Raw genomic sequence first — 16974 nt, 5'->3', positions numbered from 1 at the left:
CGCTGGTGGTGAAGGCGGTCGCTCTTGACAAACTCATCAGCGAATTCGCATCGATGGGTGTTACAGAACAAGCTGTGTGGCATAATTCAGTCTTTTTCCAAGCTGTTAACATTGTTTGTTTTCCGTCATCATAAGGGCTTCGTTGGTGCCTTTGAGAATGCATCAATGCATTAAACTGACGTTATGGCGAAGCAGGCGTTAATGTTGAGCGCCAAAAAATATTTGGGGTTGTTATTAACAAAAAAGAGTTTATTTCGCTTGTTTAGTCACCAAGAAAGTAAATGTCGTTCTGGAATTTTGTATGTGGTTAGATTTCGCTTGCCAGTAGCAAAACCTCCTCCGCTAAGGGTGGCAACTGCGCATCCCTCGAGCATGAGAAAGTAATGGAACTTTTTTCGAGGCCAGTAATATTAACATAAGCGTTTTTTTGAGAATAGCGTAAAATGATGAGAAGTGTTTATATTCCTAGTAGTTTCAAGCCACCAATGTATGGCGACTTATATAAAATAACAGTGTAGTTCTACGTCAACAATGCGGTCGTATCTTGGACACAACCTCCTTTCATTTTTTATTTATGAAAATTGAAATAAATCGTTTCATATATCAAGTTATTTTTAACACAACTGCTACCATATACAATTTTAAAATTTTACAAATACACGATCGGCCATTGATATGAAATTTCCCGATGCAACCAACATTAACGTTCAAAATTTAAATTTTATTTGCTAGAATTAATCGTATCACTCAAAATATAAAAATGCCCTCGACTTGCATATATTTGCAACGCCGATTTCCCCACGCAGCTTAGTTTTGATGTCTCTGTTAGGGAATACACTTAGGTAGGAACATAAACTCCCCCTTCTTTCATGTATTTGCAATGCCGATTTCCCGCAGGTAGCTTAGTTTTGATGTCTCTATTAGGAAGCCGCCGCATGTATAATCAATTTCGACCAATCAAAAGTGGGCATTGCCGTTAGGATAGGGGTTGAGATTTTTCAGTTGTTCGATAGTTAGTTTCATGACATATATTATTTTCTTCAATATAAAAAAGACGGGTGGGTAATGTCGGGGACATAACCGGAGTGACGTAGAACTATACAAAGGGGACAGCTTTTGCTAAATATATATTGTTTTATTTTCTTCTCCTACGTGAATACCTACCTATCTACCTGAAAAATGGATTAGTTTACTGTTTACTCTTTATGAACATGTTGGGGGTTCTGAAAAGAACTTTGGTGTTTTTGCGTTTTTTTTACAAACTTTCTCAATTTTTTCTTACTGTTAGGACGTAACCCCTCGTTACAGCAGCACAGTAACCGAATAGATCGTTGTAATCGAATACGGTGTAACTTGACAGGAGGAATGAAATGATAAACAAAGGGAAAAACAATAGGGATAGTGTATGAATAGTTGTACGATTATTAGATCAATAATATTTGAAATTTACGTGGAAACGGAAAGGAATATTAGATAGGAATTAGAAAGGAATGAAGAACTTCAGAGTTCATCGAAGTAGCTGAACAGCAGGAAAGATTCTCCATTAAGGATTCACTAAATTTCTCAAAACAGACTGAACATAAAAATCGAGTCTCGCTCTCAAGGTTTAGCAAACCCTACGCCCACAAAACTTTAAGAAATTTATACGTTTCAGAAAAAACAACAAGTTATTCAACAGCAATCACTGGAACAAAAGCGGCTACTACTACGAGAAATCGCAGCGAGTAGTAAGGGCAGTAAGATTGAATCTGTTGACTCTAGAAAGAAAGTATCGGATTGGTTAGTGGATCAGCGCTCCAATGAAGGTTCTGAAGAACGGGGTTCATATGGCGAAAACCATCCCGAAAATGACATAAACGAAGCAGCAGCATTGGAGGCGATCTGGCGTAGTGGTAACATCCATACCACTCACGCAGAGATCACGAGTTCAATTCTCACTCCCGACATTCTTCCAAAAATGGAAGTAAAAGTGACGAGCCAGCCAAAATGTGTTGAAAGTCACTATAATAGAGAGAAAAAAAAAGCAGCAGCATTACCTGTACCCAATCGAGTCGATAGTCCTCCATGCCCGACCACATCGATCACCAGTTGCGGTCATCGATCAAATCGTCCTCTGGTTGGGAACAAATTAAACAGTACATCAATTCCAGGTCATGCATCACGACTTTTGGAGACTCGATGTGGTGAAACGCTAGGCCCACACCATATTGCAGCACGCCAAGTAATGGGAAAGGAGTTACCGATCTTCAACGGCAATCCAAAGGACAGGCCGATTTTCATCAGCAACTTTGAGCAGTCTACCGCATTGTGCGGGAAAATATGATCCGTCTACAAAGATGCCTGAAAGGTCATGCACTAGAGGCAGTGCGCAGCCGATTGCTCCCGTCAAGTGTTCCATCCATTTTAGAAACGTTAGGAATTTTATACGGGCGACCTGAACTATTAATTCGTTCGCTGATGGAATAGATTCAGAGTGTACCAGCCCCAAGACACGATCGGCTAGAAACGGTGATAGATTTTGGACTAGCGGTCCAAAACTTAGTGGATCACCTTCAAGCCGCGCACCAAGAATCACACGTTTCAAACCCAATGCTGATGCAGGAACTGGTAGAGAAACTACCAGTTGGATCTAAAGTTGGATTGGGCGCTACATAAGAGCCAGGAGCCTATCCCTACACTGCGAACTTTCAGCAATTTCATGACGAAGTTAGTCACGGCAGCCAGCGAAGTGACATTTGAATCACCGAACGTCAACGTGAACAGGAACGAGCGCAATAGACCGAGGGATAAAGCATATATTCAATCTCACTCCGCAGTCCCCGAGACCTTTACAATTCCAAACATTGAATTCAATGCCAAACCGAGGAAAATATGCGCAGTTTGTAATCGCGATGGTCACCGTGTGGCCGAGTGTTCCGAATTTAAATCCTGGAATGTAGATGATAGATGGAAGATTGTTCAACAGAAAGGCCTGTGTAGAACTTGTTTGAACAATCATGGCAGATGACCGTGCAAATCTTGGGAACAATGTGATGTTCAAGATTGTCGCAATAAACATCATTCGTTGCTCCATTATCCCTCGTCTACAACTCATTCTATAAATGTTTCGATAAATTCCACTTTTGCAAGTTGTCTTCCAATCTTTCGCATAATTCCCGTCGTGTTGTACAACAACGATCGAGCCGTGACGATATTCGCCTTTATCGACGAGGGGTCGTCATTAACCCTGCTAGAGGACACCATCGCTCAACGTCTAGGTTTGGAGGAAGTGGCAGAATGCTTAGCTCTCAGATGAACGGGGAATGTTACTCGAAAAGAGATGAGATCCCAGAGAGTTCAACTTGAAATTGCGTGAAAAAATAGCTCATTGAAACATAAACTCGTTAATGCACGTACCGTTAGCAATCTAGTCCTACCATCGCAATCTCTAAAATATCACCAACTTGCGGAAAGATTTCCCCATCTACGAGGCTTACCACTTGAAGACTATGACTCAATCCAACCGAAACTTTTAATCGGATTAGACAATCTTCGGCTAGGCGTTTCGCTGAAGGTTCGACAAGGGCATTCGGGTGAACCGATTGCAGCGAAATGTCGTTTGGGCTGGGGAATCTACGGGAGCGTTCCTACCAATCAAATTCTAGAAGTTACAACCACAAGCTTGCAAGACACATCCTGATAGAAACCACTCGCCGCACGGAGGTAGGGTTCGAGACGGGGCTTTTGTGGAAACATGATTGTCCAAATTTCCCGAATAATTACCCAATGGCACTACGTCGCTTGCAATCTCTAGAAAAAGGCCTAAGAAGAAACCACATTTGATGGAGCGAATTAGAGAACAAATAGCGGAATACGAAAGAAAGGAATACGCTCATAAAATAACCAACGAAGAAATAAAAACAACCGATTCCAAACGAGTATAGTATTTACCATTAGGTGTTGTCGTTAATCCCAAGAAACCAGAAGTTAGACTTATCTGGGATGCTGCAGCCAAGACCAATGGAACATCACTCAACTCCCAACTCCTGAAAGGACCAGATCTATTGACGCCACTCCCAATGGTTCTGTGTAAATTTCGTCTATTTCCTATTGCAGTTTGTGGTGATATTAGGGAAATGTTCCATCAAATAAAATTTCGACAGCAAGACCGACAATCACAACGTTTTCTATGGCGGGATAATCCATGTGCATATATGTGATGGATGTGCCACCTTCGGCGCCACGTGCTCACCTGCATCAGCACAGTATGTGAAAAATGTTAACGCAGCAGATTTCACTGATCATCTTCCACGTGCTGTCTCCGCGATTCAAAATAACCACTATGTGGATGACTATTTAGATAGCTTCGTGACTATTCAAGAGGCGGTTCAAGTGCTGAACGATGTCAGAACGATTCATGCCGCAGGGGGTTTTGAAATTAGAAATTAGGTGAGAAAACATCCGAAGGGTCTAAGAACCTTTTTCTCGAACGTGGCTCAGATACAGAATCAGTACTTGGTATGCGCTGGATCCCAAGAGAAGATGCTTTCACATTTACGATCGGTTTGCGAAATGATTTGCTACCAGTGCTGGAAGGCCACTACGTCCCCCCTAAACGTGAAGTACTGAAAGTAGTGATGAGTTTATTCGATCCTTTGGGACTTGTTGCATTTTTCCTTACACATGGCAGAATATTGATGCAAGACATTTGGGCCACGGGATGTGATTGGGATGACCAGATAAACGCTGAACTATTTTCTCGCTGGCAACAATGGGCACAACTCTTTCCGCAGCTGAGTAGTCTGCGCATTCCCAGATGTCATTCCAACACATCGTTTCCACATGATGTCAGCCGTATACAGGTCCACGTTTTCGTAGACGCTAGCGAGTCGGCGTATTCATGCGTCGTCTATTTTCGACTTGCAACAGAAGATAACGTCCAAGTGTCATTAGTGGGAGCAAAATCAAAAGTGGCTCCTCTTAGGTCTCTATCGATCCCAAGGCTGGAACTGAATGTAGCTCTATTAGGTGTTCGATACCTGCAATCGGTGGAAAATTATTATGCTATCAAAAATAATCAGCGGTACTTTTGGAGTGACTCGACTACTGTTATTGCATGGATCAACTCTGAGCATCGCCGATACAATAAATTTGTAGCCGTTAGAATTGGAGAAATATTAACAGTAACGGACCAGCAAAATTGGCGATGGATTCCATCGAAACTAAATCCAGCCGATCAGGCCACTAAATGGAACGATGGGCCGAAACTTTATTCTAACAGTGTCTGGTTTAAAGGGCCTAATTTTCTATATGAAAGGAAACTTGCAACGTCCGAAGAAGAGTTACGTCACTGTCAACATCACAACATCGATCAAAATATGTTCATCGATGTTACCCGGTTCAGTTAGTGGGAAAGATTGCAAAGGTCAATGGCATTCGTCTTTCGATTTTTAGACAACTTGAGAAGAAAAATAGCGAAAGTTCCGTTGCAGTCGGGCATCCTCCAGCAAGACGAGTTGAAACGAGCAGAAGAATCCTTATGGAAATTCGCACAAGTAGAGGTGTTTTCTGCTGAAATTAATATACTTTCTAGAACGCGCGGTAGCCCTGAAGAATGCCATGCAGTAGTATCCAAAAGCAGTTCAATATATAAAATGTGACCTTATGTCGATCATCACGGAGTTCTTAGGATGCGCAGTAGAAGCAGTGCAGCTACATTTATACCGTTCGAGGCAAAGTATCCAGTCATTCTGCCTCGCCATCACCTGATCATCAACCTAATAGCAGACTGGTATCATCGTCGATTCAACCACGCCAACAGAGAAACAGTCGTGAACGAAATGAGGCAACGTTTTGAAATACCCAGACTACGGTCTATTATATATAAAGTTACCAAAAGTTGTGTCTGGTGCCGAGTCACGAAAGCAGTGCCTGCCACGCCTGCTATGGCACCTCTTCCAGACTGTCGAACAACGCCATTTATAAGACCCTTCACATATGTGGGACTCGATTACTTCGGACCAGTTCCAATTCGCGTCGGTCGTAGTCAAGTAAAACGTTGGGTGGCATTATTCACCTGCCTTACGATAAGGGCCGTGTACCTCGAATTAGTGCACAGTCTCTCGACAGAATCCTGTATCATGGCGATAAGGCGATTTGTAACACGACGTGGCCCTCCAGCGGAGATCTATACAGACAATGCAACGTGTTTCCAGGGTGCTAATAAAGAGCTTCAGATCGGAATCGCTACAAAACTGCCCTCAACGTTCACCAGTAACCAGACTAGTTGGATATTTATTTCCCCTGCCGCCCCTCATATGGGAGGAGCTTGGGAACGACTTGTTCGCTCCGTGAAAATAGCTATATCTTCAGTTATAGAAGCGCCACGAAAACCAGACGAGGAAACGTTGGAGACTATTCTGTGCGAAGCTGAAGCGATGATTAACTGTCGGCCGCTAATGTACATACCTCTTGAATCGGTGGATCAAGAGGCGTTAACGCCTAACCACTTCATTTTGGGCAACTCCACTGGCGTAAAAATTCTACCTATGGAACCTATCGCCTACTCCGGAATACTTCGCAGTAGTTGGAAGTTGGCACAAAGCATAACCGATGAGTTTTGGAGGAGATGGATACGGGAGTATTTACCGGTCATATCTAGAAGGTGTAAATGGTTCGAGGCTGTTAAGGATCTACATGTCGGGGATTTGGTGTTAGTAGTGAGTGGAGCGACAAGAAATCAATGGATCCGTGGCAGAATTGTGGAGGTGATCCCTGGAAAGGATAAAAGAATTCGCCAAGCTATGGTGAAAACATCAGCTGGCGTTTTCAGACGAGCAGCTACAAAACTGGCGGTGTTAGACGTCCTTGAGTAAAGTAAACCCAAACATACGAAACATAGAGAGCACTAGGGTTTACGGGAGGGAGTATGTTAGGACGTAATCCCTCGTTACAGCAGTACGTAACCGAATAGATCGTTGTTATCGAATACGGTGTAACTTGACAGGAGGAATGAAATGATAAACAAAGAGAAAAACAATAGGGATAGTGTATGAAGAGTTGTATGAAAATTAGATCAATAATATTTGAAATTTACGTGGAAACGGAAAGGAATATTAGATAGGAATTAGAAAGGAAAAAAAGAAATTCAGAGTTCATCGAAGTAGCTGAACAGCAGGAAAGATCCTCCATTAAGGATTCACAAAATTTCTTATAACAGACTGAACATAAAAATCGAGTCTCGCTCTCAAGGTTTAGCAAACCCTACGCCCACACTCACTATCTTATAGTTGCTTCTTGATTTTTTTCTGAAGGCTTTGTACTTATTAAATGTTCAACGCCGGGCATCTTTTGGCGTATCCACATATCGTACAATCAAAATGATGGCTGTGATAGGGAATGCATAGGTGGTCATCAGCTCATTCACTATCATATATTTCACTATTGAGCACATTACCGTACCTTAAACTGTGGTTTCGGAGACGAATGAGTTGTAAGATTTGTAGTCTCCACAAACAATGTGAATAAAAATGAAAAAGAACTGAGGTTTTGGAGACGAACTCTACGATCTGTCGAGAAATAGACGAGCTATAAGCGTTCTGAAAAACCAACAGTAAATGCAGGGACGGATGACCTTCGGATTAAAGTCCTTTAAAATAAGAACAGAGCAGCAGAAAATACATAGCTCATCATGTTGCTCCTTAGTTATGTTTCTATTCAATGCAGATGTAACGTCAGTCAATTCTCAACATCAGTTATCAACCAAAGAAAGCAGTTCTTGCTACCGAGAAAATTCGTTAATGCCATCCTGCATACAATGTGTTGTAATTTGAAGCCACTTTTAATTCGGGAACCGTGCATGGGTTTGTGAAAACTGAATGATCAATTTAAAAAACCCCAACCACCAATAAGTTCAGAAACAAGCATAAAAAAAATAAATCAGTTCATATTATATGTCATATTATGTCACTTTAGAATGCATTGGTATTGTGAATAACTTTGAATAATTCTTCTTTGAAAGGTTTCTTCTTCTTCTTCTTCTTCTTATATGGCACTAACGTTCCTAGAGGAACTCCGCCGTCTCAACGTAGTATTACTTGCGTCATTTTCATTAGTACTTAGTTGAGATTTCTATGCCAAATAACACGCCTTGAATGTATTCTGAGTGGCAAGCTCTAGAATACGCGTGACCACAGTGCAAGCCAGAGGAAATTTCTTTGAAGAAAAATTTCCCCGACCAGAACGGGAATCGAACCCGAACCCCCGGCATGTTAGGTTTTGACGCTAACCACTCGGCCACGGGAGCACTCAAAAAAATGAAAGGTTTAATGACCCTGAAAAGCGCCGTGTTTTACGGTGGCTGGTTTTGCCACCAAAGCAGTCTGTATAAACAAACTTTTTCCTTCTTCTACCTGCTGCCGTTTTGCGATTGCGTTTGCCACTCGCTGAAACTAGTTGTTGCCACCGAACCGAATGTGCTCTGTTCTGTAGGCGGGTTTTCTTATTGTCGTGAGCAGCTTTGCAAGCCAACTCGAGCACTCCGGCGGCCGAAACTCTATAACCGCTCTTTGGTATATCCGTTCGGCCTAGTTACGGCCTAGTGAATGCGACCAACAGGGAACTGCAGACCTGCACGGTTCGAGTGGGACTTTGCCTTTCCCTTAAGTTGTCATCCTTTGTCATTCATTCTGAAAATTTCTAATTTATCTAATTATATATATATATATATATATATATATATATATATATATATATATATATATATATATATATATATATATATATATATATATATATATATATATATATATATATAAGCGCGTAGTTCTAGTTGTATTCATTGTATCGAATCATACCATAGCTTGTTGGAAAGGTATTTGTAAGGCGTAATAATATAGGCGCTATAATATAGTCCTTGACAGTGTTTTGTTTGGTTAAGTCGTTCGTGAGTTATAGTGTCGCAAATATGGAGCAAAATAAGAAGAAAATCCGCCATATTTTACAGTACTACTATGCCAAAGGAAAAATGCATCTCAAGCTGCCAATAAAATTTGTGCAGTTTATGGACCCGATACAGTTTCCATTTCCACCGCACAACGATGGTTTCAACGTTTTCGTTCTGGTGTAGAGGTCGTCGAAGATGCGCCACCGTTCGGAAGGCCTGTCGTCGAAAATTGCGACAAAATCGCTGAATTAGCCGAGAAAGACCGGCATAGTAGAAGCCGTTGCATCGGTCAAGAGCTGGGGATAACTCATCAAACCGTTATTAACCATTTGAAGAAGCTTGGATTCACAAAGAAGCTCGATGTATGGGTGCCACACACGTTGACGCAAAAAAACATCTTTGACCGTATCGACGCATGTGAATCGCTGCTGAATCACAACAAAATCGACCCGTTTCTGAAGCGGATGGTGACTGGCGATGAAAAGTGGGTCACTTACGACAACGTTAAGCGCAAACGGTCGTGGTCGAAGCCCGCTGAAGCGGCTCAGACGGTGGCCAAGCCCTCATTAACGGCCAGGAAGATTCTGCTGTGTGTTTGGTGGGATTGTCAAGGAATAATCTATTATGACCTGCTTCCCTATGGCCAAACGCTCAATTCGGACCTGTACTACCAACAACTGGACCGCTTGAAGGTAGCACTCATGAAGAAGAGGCCATCTTTGATAAACAGAGGCCGCATTGTCTTCCATCAGGACAACGCCAGGCCACACACTTCTTTTGTGACGCGCCAGAAGCTCCGGGAGCTCGGATGGGAGGTTCTTTTGCATCCGCCGTATAGTCCGGATCTTGCACCAAGTGACTACCACCTGTTTTTGTCCATGGCGAACGAGCTAGGTAGTCAGAAGTTAGCCACAAAAGAGGCCTGTGAAAATTGGGTATCCGAGTTTTTTGCCAATAAGGAAACGAGCTTCTATAACTGGGGTATTATGAAGCTGGCATCTCGTTGGGAACAAGTCATCGAACAAAACGGCGCATATTTGACTAAAAACAGATGATTGTAACTAATTTTATGAATCTAAAAAAATACCGCAGGACTTTTTTGACAGCCTAATATATACAGGGTTTTCCATTTCGGGCTTCCGAAAGTATACAGCCCTGCGCTGACAATCGTTTGACATAGCTGTCAACCAAAGCGTCATATCGTTAGTTGAATGTCTGTCATTTTACAATATGGATCGTTTTAGCATCGCACAACGTGTTAATTTTGTTAAATTATACTATAAAAATGATGAAAAACCGGCAAATGTTTTTCGAGCATTACGGACGGATTTTGGTCGTCATGGACGGCCTACAGAGCACACAATCGCTAATGTAGTGCGTAAATTCGAACAAACTGGATCCGTAGCGGATATTGTGAAACCTGTGCATCATCGTAATGTGCGTTCGTCCGAAAATATTGCTGCTGTTGCTGCCAGTGTGGAGGATGACCCGAATGTTTCGATTCCACGGCGTGCTCAGCAATTGGGCTTGTCAAACACATCATTGTGGCGAATTTTGCATTTGGAAGGAAGGAAGGTATTGTATTATAGAGACTTTAAACTTTTGCAGTTCATTCGTCTCTAGCCTTGAGAAAGGCCCTTTGAAAACTCTACTCTACTCTACTTCAGCGCTACCACCTCCGCCCTCTTGCCTTGAGAAAGGCACTCGATCCCTCGCGGTCCAGCTCGTCCAGCAACGATGTTGTCCAGTCGGTGTCCACACAAAGAATGATTTGCATTTGGACTTGCACCTACTTCCATACAGAGTCCAACTGGTACAAAAATTAGAGCGTGGTGACCATGGAATACGTCGGGCATACGTCGATTGGGTGAACGAAAAACAGCAGCAAAGTGCTGAATTTTCGCATTAAATTTTCTTCAGCGATGCGGCACATTTCGAGTTCGGTGGCTATGTGAACACCCAAAATTTCCGTATATGGGGCTCAGAAAATCCACACATGATTGTTGAGAGGCCATTGCATCCGTCAAAAGTCACTGTTTGGTGCGCATTATGGTCTGGTGGAGTCATCGGGCCGTATTTCTTTGAAAATGAGGACGGCGAGACGGTAACTGTCAATGGTGAGCGCTATGGCCGCATGTTAACCGATTTTTTTTTGCCACAAATTGAAGATATGGATACGGATGACATGTGGTTTCAGCAGGACGGCGCCACGTGCCACACAACACGACCGAACATGGCCATATTGCGAACGAAATTTGAGGGACGCATAATTTCGTGTTTTGGTGATGCCAATTGGCCGTCCAGATCATGCGATTTGAACCCGCTAGACTTTTTTTGGTGGGGTTATGCGAAAGACCGTGTCTATGCCAACTCTCCGCAAACTCTTGAACATTTGAAAAACAACATTCGTGAAGTTATGACCGAGATACCGCCCCATATGTGCCGAAAAGTCATCGAAAATTACCTGTTCCGGATCAAGGTGTGCGAGGAAGCCCTAGGTGGACATTTGAATGATGTTGTATTTCACACATAATGGCATAAACCAAACTTTAGTTTGAAATAAAAGTTTCATCGAAATTCGAATTCTAAGTGTGTTTTATTTCAATTTACTTTCGGAATTTAAAGTTGGAAAACCCTGTATATATTAGGCTGTCAAAAAAGTCCTGCGGTATTTTTTTTGAATTTTCATTTGTTCATAAAATTAGTTGCAATCATCTGTTTTAAGTCAAATATGCGCCGTTTTGTTCGATGACTTGTTCCCAACGAGATGCCAACTTTATAATACCCCTGTTATAGAAGCTCGCTTCCTTATTGTCAGAAAACTCGGATAGCCAATTTTCACAGGCCTCTTTTGTGGCTAACTTCTGACTACCAGGCTCGTTCGCCATGGACAAAAACAGGTGGTAGTCACTTGGTGGAAGGTCCGGACTATACGGCGGATGCAAAAGAACCTCCCATCCGAGCTCCCGGAGCTTCTGACGCGTCACCAAAGAAGTGTGTGGCCTGGCGTTGTCCTGATGGAAGACAATGCGGCCTCTGTTTATCAAAGATGGCCTCTTCTTTATGAGTGCTACCTTCGAGCGGTCCAGTTGTTGGCAGTACAGGTCCGAATTGAGCGTTTGGCCATAGGGAAGCAGCTCATAATAGATTATTCCTTGACAATCCCACCAAACACACAGCAGAACCTTCCTGGCCGTTAATGAGGGCTTGGCCACCGTCTGGGCCGCTTCAGCGGGCTTCGACCACGACCGTTTGCGCTTCACGTTGTCGTAAGTGACCCACTTTTCATCGCCAGTCACCATCCGCTTCAGAAACGGGTCGATTTTGTTGTGATTCACAAGCGTCGATACGGTCAAAGATGTTTTTTTGCGTCAACGTGTGTGGCACCCATACATCGAGCTTCTTTGTGAATACAAGCTTCTTCAAATGGTTAATAACGGTTTGATGACTTATCCCCAGCTCTTGGCCGATGCAACGGCTGGTACTATGCCGGTCTTTCTCGGCTAATTAAGCGATTTTGTCGCAATTTTCGACGACAGGCCTTCCGGAGCGTGGCGCATCTTCATGTGGCGGAGCGGTGGAAATGGAAACTGTATCGGGTCCATAAACTGCACAAATTTTATTGGCAGCTTGAGATGCATTTTTCCTTTGGCATAGTAGTACTGTAAAATATGTCGGATTTTCTCTTTATTTTGCTCCATATTTGCGACACTATAACTCACGAACGACTTAACCAAACAAAACACTGTCAAGGACTATATTATAGCGCAAAAAAATACCTTTCCGACAAGCTATAGTATGACTCGATACATTGAATACAACTAGAACTACGCGCTTACAACGACACCTCGTGGAAATACCGCAGTACTTTTTTGACAGCCAAATATATATATATATATATATATATATATATATATATATATATATATATATATATATATATATATATATATATATATATATATATATATATATATATAAGTGGTAGTTTTGTTCTTTATCGCGGATTATGAGACCCGTATTTTTTTATTTTTTTGTTAGGGTGACCACTTCTATTTTAGGGTGGTCCAAAAAACCATTTTCTCGCATTTTTGCAAAAAATTAATGCAATGCATTCAAGACGTGTTATTTGGCATAGTAATCTCAACTAAGTACCAATAAAAATGACGCAAGTAATACTACGTTGAGAGGGCGAAGTTCGTTTATTAATAGTTTTCAAATGCATATTACGCAGAATCGTTCTTACAATATATGTTATAATATAATAATGGTATACGGCAATTTTATCCAGCATTTTTTCGTCTGAGACATTAATAGTGGAAATAATAAAACAAGTGAGCAATTTAACAAATAAAAGAGGTATGTTTTACGAGCGTATGCGAAGGCAAATCATGTATTTTGCATTCTTTCTTCCAACTTCGTTCCCATGACTGTTGTATGTAACACAAAATTGCGTGCAATAATTTGTTCTATCTAACAAATCAGCAAGATGTTAAAGTAATCAGATGCAAGATTCCATGCATCAATCAAACTTCATGCAAGATTTCATCAAAGCAACGAGAAAAGTGTCACCCACACAGTGATTGTTCATTAATTAGGAGGAGGCAGCGATTATCATGCGAGGACTTATTGAGAACGGCATTACATCGCATCACACAAATGAAACGAAATGAAATATTAATACTCTTCATAACTCATATTCATAATTCTCAATGACTCAATTCCTTCCATGATAGATTGAGCAGTAGAACCAATATGACTTGATTGTGATTGTCTGCAAACGAACATTATTTCACCGAAAAAACTACTGCTCTCGATGCCTAATAATAAGAAAAAGACAATGGAAAAAATTCACTATACCATAGCTATTCATTAAAAATAAAGCAACTTCATGATTTCATGTGTATTTTACCTCAAAATTTCACGAAATCGTGAATATTTTCAACTTGTCTTTTCGTTTCTTCCCCATAAATTACATTTTCAATGTAATCAATGACGATATAATTTTTTTGTTTACCCATTCACAATACTTCATCTATCATTCCACCCTGTTATGTGTCCCACTGATATTAATTAATCATTTTCAGTTAGACAGTTGAACTTCCTGCCAGAAGCTTATTGTCTTTCTTTGTTCGTTACAAACCGTTTGAAGGTTATGAGTACATACAACAAACGGCTCTTTTCAGGGCTTCTATTTAGAGTTTCAAAAGAGTTAAACTAACAGATTTCTAAAAAAAGAAAAAAAAATACATTTAAAATAACCAAGTGTTCTGAACGATCACAGTCCTACGTCAAACTTCCGTCCGTGCCCTAGGCTCAGACCCTTCCACTGTTTATGTTTTTAAATGCAGTAGATTTCGGATCAGTTTTGTCAGCAAATTTGTCAAAATCAATTTTGTCAGCAATAGATGAAAGTTTTTTGAAGACGTGCTAGCAGCGCTGCCAATGTTCCAGTTTAAACTGGATTCTTCCAGATTTTTTTCCTCGATCCAGTCAAACAGTTAAATCCTTAAATCTTCCAGTTCTTTGAAATATTATCCAGTTTTATTCAGCTTTTTTATATGTGTACTTCAGTTTTACCAGTTTTATGTAAAATAAATTCTGAAAGTATAAATATTATCCCTCCCTCACACTTCCTATCTCATGTCTAGTTTTGTTTTTTGACATTTATCGTTTGATCGATCCAAGGTCGGTCGAATATTTTCTTACAAACACACCTTAGTGTTATTTTTTCCTGCTTATACTTCCGAATTCAATACGGTTAGCGCTCAGTGTGTGTAGTGTCTTTGAATTTATATAAATATTAGATGTCCTAAGTCCTCCAAAACATTCCAAAGTTCAGATCAATTGATCTACCATTTCCACTACGACCGGTGCAATGTTCATAGCAAGAAATCTCACCCAAAATGGTTTATACAGCTCGCTATGTAGGTCTTCCAAATCATTCTAAAGTTTAGAATATCATAGAGTCAATTTGATCCATTGACTTTATTTGATATGAATATAAATTCCAAGTAACCTTACTTTCTTGGATTTTAAATTCTAAATAGCATTAATATTACGTATGATCTAAACTCTCCTACTGAACGGATAGTTCGTAATGAAAAGATATATGTTTTTATGCATACTTTGCATAAAATGCATTTGCACAATTGTTGGGACAACCGACAATCATCGTTTAGCAAAACTTGTTTTATGTTTATTTTGAGTTGCTTTTAAGCTGCAATTTTTATTCTATTTTAGTATGTAATTCATTTTTGGTTCAACAATAATTACGTTTAAGCCTGGCTTATATTACGTGTTCTACTGCCCAACTAAATTTTTTAATAATTTGTTTTTAAACTGTTGTACTGTTTCTAATTCTACGTTCAATGTGCGCCTCCGTGATTTCTTGTATTTCTGAATATTTACATGTACAGGGTTTTCCAACTTTAAATTCCGAAAGTAAATTGAAATAAAACACACTTAGAATTCGAATTTCGATGAAACTTTTATTTCAAACTAAAGTTTGGTTTATGCCATTATGTGTGAAATACAACATCATTCAAATGTCCACCTAGGGCTTCCTCGCACACCTTGATCCGGAACAGGTAATTTTCGATGACTTTTCGGCACATATGGGGCGGTATCTCGGTCATAACTTCACGAATGTTGTCTTTCAAATGTTCAAGAGTTTGCGGAGAGTTGGCATAGACACGGTCTTTCGCATAACCCCACAAAAAAAAGTCTAGCGGGTTCAAATCGCATGATCTGGACGGCCAATTGGCATCACCAAAACACGAAATTATGCGTCCCTCAAATTTCGTTCGCAATATGGCCATGTTCTGTCGTGTTGTGTGGCACGTGGCGCCGTCCTGCTGAAACCACATGTCATTCGTATCCATATCTTCAATTTGTGGCAAAAAAAATCGGTTAACATGCGGCCATAGCGCTCACCATTGACAGTTACCGTCTCGCCGTCCTCATTTTCAAAGAAATACGGCCCGATGACTCCATCAGACCATAATGCGCACCAAACAGTGACTTTTGACGGATGCAATGGCCTCTCAACCATCATGTGTGGATTTTCTGGGCCCCATATACGGAAATTTTGGGTGTTCACATAGCCACCGAGCTCGAAATGTGCCTCATCGCTGAAGAAAATTTAATGCGAAAATTCAGCACTTTGCTGCTGTTTTTCGTTCACCCAATCGACGTATGCCCGACGTATTCCATGGTCACCACGCTCTAATTTTTGTACCAGTTGGACTTTATATGGATGTAGGTGCAAGTCCAAAAGCAAAATTCGCCACAATGATGTGTTTGACAAGCCCAATTGTTGAGCACGCCGTGGAATCGAAACATTCGGGTCATCCTCCACACTGGCAGCAACAGCAGCAATATTTTCGACCGAACGCACATTACGATTATGCACAGGTTTCACAATATCCGCTACGGATCCAGTTTGTTCGAATTTACTCACTACATTAGCGATTGTGTGCTCTGTAGGCCGTCCATGACGACCAAAATCCGTCCGTAATGCTCGAAAAACATTAGCCGGTTTTTCATCATTTTTATAGTATAATTTAACAAAATTAACACGTTGTGCGATGCTAAAACGATCCATATTGTAAAATGACAGACATTCAACTAACGATATGACGCTTTGGGTGACAGCTATGTCAAACGGTTGTCAGCGCAGGGCTGTATACTTTCGGAAGCCCGAAATGGAAAACCCTGTACTTTCTCAGATATTCTCCTATTTGTATGAATTAGTGAGTGTTTGACAATTCTGTGTTAATGGTTTGTGAATCTATTGTTCCCCTTCCGGCGCACTAATATTATCAATTATGGGTTCTTGTAACGCTTGATGACCCACTGCTAGTTTCTGTTCGGAACAACTTTAATGTTTACTTTACCTATTTTTTTTAATTTAAATCGTTTATTTTTACAGGCTCAGTTACATAGGTTTAAAGGAGCCGAACTCCTTACTGTATTGTTACTAGTATATATACATTTTTCCTGCTCGATTACTCGCGGTCGACTCGTATTTAGAAGGGTGACATATTTTC

Source organism: Toxorhynchites rutilus, chromosome 2 (assembly GCF_029784135.1).
Source record: "Toxorhynchites rutilus septentrionalis strain SRP chromosome 2, ASM2978413v1, whole genome shotgun sequence".
Lineage (NCBI taxonomy): Eukaryota > Metazoa > Arthropoda > Insecta > Diptera > Culicidae > Toxorhynchites > Toxorhynchites rutilus.
The sequence above is the reverse complement of the archived record's forward strand: the minus strand, read 5'-3'. Positions refer to the sequence as shown.